We start from the raw sequence: 3,720 nt of genomic DNA on the forward strand, positions 1-3,720 counted from the left end.
GGGCAGCCCAAATTAATGTCAGAGGACTTACAAGAGGCTGAAACTTGCCTAATATCCTAAACCTTTAACCTAGCACTTCCCCTTATTCTGATGCCTGCTAGTCTGCCTTATGTGTTAATTCATCTGGACAATAACAATATTACCGAGCTCCTGAGACTACTCAATGGGCCTGTATTAATAGTTTGACTAAATATGCCTCTTCTGATGCTTTCCAAACTAAGTAGACAGGTTGATCAGGACCTAGAGGTATTGAAAATAACGGAGTGTAGCTGTGCGCCTTTCCTGGAGCTCACTCTGTAGCCCAGGCTGACCTCGACACAGAGATTGTCTCGGGAAAACAAAATAAAACAAAAACCCGGAGTGTATGATTCCCAGTAGTGGACGATGACACACACCCAGGATCAGTAGTTTAGGGCCATCCTAGGCTACATCGTGCGCTGGAAGAGAGCCCAGAAAGGGGGAGACCCTGTCCGCCTGTTAGCAACCCCGTAGCCTAGAAAAGAGAAAAAAAAAAAAAAAAAAGCATGGGGCGGGGCGTATGCAGATGAGTCTGAGCGCAGGGGCTGCCGGTCCTGCAGGACTCGGAGGGCCGTGTCCCGCGTGGCGAGTAATCCGTGTATCGTGAGTGTGATTTCCATGAGGGATGAGGAGCACATCAGCGGTGTCGATGGCGTGAAGGTGGGGTGGTCCCGCGAGGGCGGTGACCGTGTGTTAGAAAGGTATGCGCGGTGAGGGAGAGAGTGCGCACGGCGGGAGCAACTCATACTTACCTGGCAGGGGAGATACCATGATCACGAAGGTGGTTTTCCCAGGGCGAGGCTTATCCATTGCACTCCGGATGTGCTGACCCCTGCGATTTCCCCAAATGCGGGAAACTCGACTGCATAATTTGTGGTAGTGGGGGACTGCGTTCGCGCTCTCCCCTGGGGTCGCCGTTCAAAGTCAGACAAGCTCTCCAGAGGGAGAGGCAGGCAGAGATCTCTGTGAACCCGAGGCCGGCAAGGCCTCAGGAGCAAGGTCTAGGACAGCCAATGCTACTCAGAGAACCCTGTCTTGAAAGAACAAAAATACAGAAAAAAAACATGTCTGCCTTTGGAGAAAACTGGCTGGGCCTTTAATTCTCATCCTGATTATATTAGCAGCAGGGCCCTCCCTCTAAACTAAAACAGACCATGATTTTGACATCCTAAGACCAATGGGGGATGTAGCAGGACCCCAGGAGTGCCATTCAGGCTTAAGACTCAGCGCACCACATACTTAAACAAAGACCTGACCCATCACAGCCCATAGTATGGGAAAGTCTCTAAACGTACTAACCTTGCTTTTTGGCTTCTGTAGTTCTGCTTCTGGCTAAGTGTTCTTGTTGACTAAAGTATGTCAACCCAGAACATGGTTTTTGTGCTTAAAAGCTCACCCTGAGAAAGCCTCAGGGCTACACTGAGTTCTGAACACCGACTTTCTGTTGGCTTAAACCCACGTCTGAGCAGTCTTCTCGTGTAAATACCCCTCAGCGTTCTGGAAGGCCGAGGCCCAGGTACTCTGCACTCCCTACAGAAAAGGGTCGCCTATTCCTTAGGATACAATGGACTCCACCGTGTGGCCGTATTGTAGGACTGCACCACTGTCTAGCAGGGCCACATACCCCAAAGCATCGGTTCTAGCTGCCTATTTGCCTATTTGCCTAAAAAGATAAAGCCTGTTTCATGGAATTGCATGCACTTTAAATGTAACTGACCCAGAACCAAATGTATACACACGTAGATGGACGGACGGACGGACGGATGGATGGATGGGTGGGTGGACAGATGATAGATAGATAGATAGATAGATAGATAGATAGATAGATAGATAGACAGGGGTCTTGCTATATATCCCAGGCTAGCCACAAATTCTTGGCAATCCTCCTGCCTCAGCCTCCTCGGTGTTGGGATTATAGGCATTCACCCCACTCTAAGCTCTATACATCTTCTATGATTACATTTTCATTAATTTCTCCAGCACCCTATGGCCTCTGCTCTAGTTAGCTCCTCTGTTGCTGTGATAAACACCGTGACCAAAAACAAGGTGTGAAGGAGAGGGCGTGTTCGGGCTTTCAGGTTACAGGCCGTCTCTGAGGGAAGCCAGGACCAGAAAGCTGGAGGCAGGGACTGAAGCAGAGACCACGGAGGAGTGCTGCTCACTGGCTTGCTCAGAGAGCCTCATTATACAACCAAGGACCACCGGACCAGAGGTGCACCGCCCACAGTGGGTTGGGCCCCCTACATCAACGTTGATGGAGAAAATGCCTCAGACATGAGGCCCATCTGATGGAAGCGAGTCTCCACCGACGTTCCTTCTTCCCAGGCGACTGTAGTTGGTGTCAAGGGACAAAAGCCAGCTGGCACAGCCAGTTTCAGCTTAGTCCTCCCTGTAACCCGGGAGACAAAGCTAACTGTCCTTCCTTCCCAAACAAGGACGTCCACGCCCATAGGCTCGGAGTTTCAGCAGCCGGCTCCTGACGTGGCCATTTAGAAGGGAGGTTGCAATTTGAGTAGGGTCAGTATTTTTTAAATCACATTTATTTCTATATGGGGCGGGGCTGCCTATGCATGTGACACGGTACTCACGTGGTAGTCAAGGACAATTTTCAGGAGTCTGTTCTCTCCACCATTTACGTCCCTCCATAGAACTCGGGTCATCAGGATGATATCAAGTGCCTTCACCTGCTGAGCCGTCTCGCTGGCCCAAGCGATATCAGTTAGATCCATGAAACAGACTCCACCAAACCACACTGCCTCTTAGCGGATAGGATTTCCCTCTGCTCTGATTCACACATGGGGACTTACAAAAGGGGCCTTGACTGTTGCCTGTTCCATCCACCTGCAGAAAAACGGCTTCTGGATCTCATCTGGAGGACAGTGGAATGTCCCTCTTTCCCCACAGCCATGACCTCACTTTGGCCTTGCCTCATACGAAATGGAGGGGGGCACTGTGTGGACTTTTTTAATTAAGAAGTTACGTAGTTTGTGTCTATGTGTGAACACAGGACAGAGGATAACTTGAGGGAAGTGAGCTCTCTCATCTTCCATGTGCTTCCTGAAGATTCTTGGGGTTGCTTTTAATAGCACTGGCCACAAATAAGAATCATGTGATTAGTGAGCTTCACCCAAAGAATTGCCCTGATTACCTTAATTGTGTAGGAAGGCCCATCCTGATTGTGGGTGGCACCTTCAGGTAGCAGCCGGATCAAAAAGGGCATTTCGGAGAGAAGTTTATCCTTGCCTTTGCTGGTTCGGCCTTTCCTCCTGCTGCCTGAGTCCATTCATCCTGTCGTCCATGCCACTGCTGATTCCTTTGCTGATAGTGCAGGACCAAGCAGACGCCACACCAGGCTGCTCAGTCTCCTCTCAGAGATCAGGCCTCAATTTCAGTTTCCTGGGACTTGAGCAGCAGTTTCTGGGAGGGCCGTGAACAAAGACATAGTCCTTGCAGGAGCTCCCTTTCTGCATGTACTCTGACTGCTCAAGGTTCAGCCATTTGTTTACTCTCTGGAACCCCCACCAACTTAGAGCTACGTGCATGGGTCAATGTGAACGTGTGAGGCCAGTCAGCCTCCATGGCAGCTCAAAGACAGAGCCTGGGACTTGTCCAGGCCTGTCCAAAAGTGATAACTGTAACCCCCAACCAGTAAATCCAGAGGTTACATATCCTCACCCAATCATATGATGCAAAAGGCTTGTA

The 3,720-nt window shown here is 50.1% G+C and overlaps 1 non-coding gene across 1 annotated transcript; it reads left to right on the forward strand.

Moving 5' to 3' along the window:
- Nucleotides 1-762: 762 nt before the first annotated feature.
- LOC114703697 lies at nucleotides 763-926 on the forward strand. The gene has a single exon (XR_003736168.1). It is a non-coding gene; the product is annotated as a U1 spliceosomal RNA (small nuclear RNA).
- Nucleotides 927-3,720: the final 2,794 nt, after the last annotated feature.

Source organism: Peromyscus leucopus, chromosome 10 (assembly GCF_004664715.2).
Source record: "Peromyscus leucopus breed LL Stock chromosome 10, UCI_PerLeu_2.1, whole genome shotgun sequence".
NCBI lineage: Eukaryota > Metazoa > Chordata > Mammalia > Rodentia > Cricetidae > Peromyscus > Peromyscus leucopus.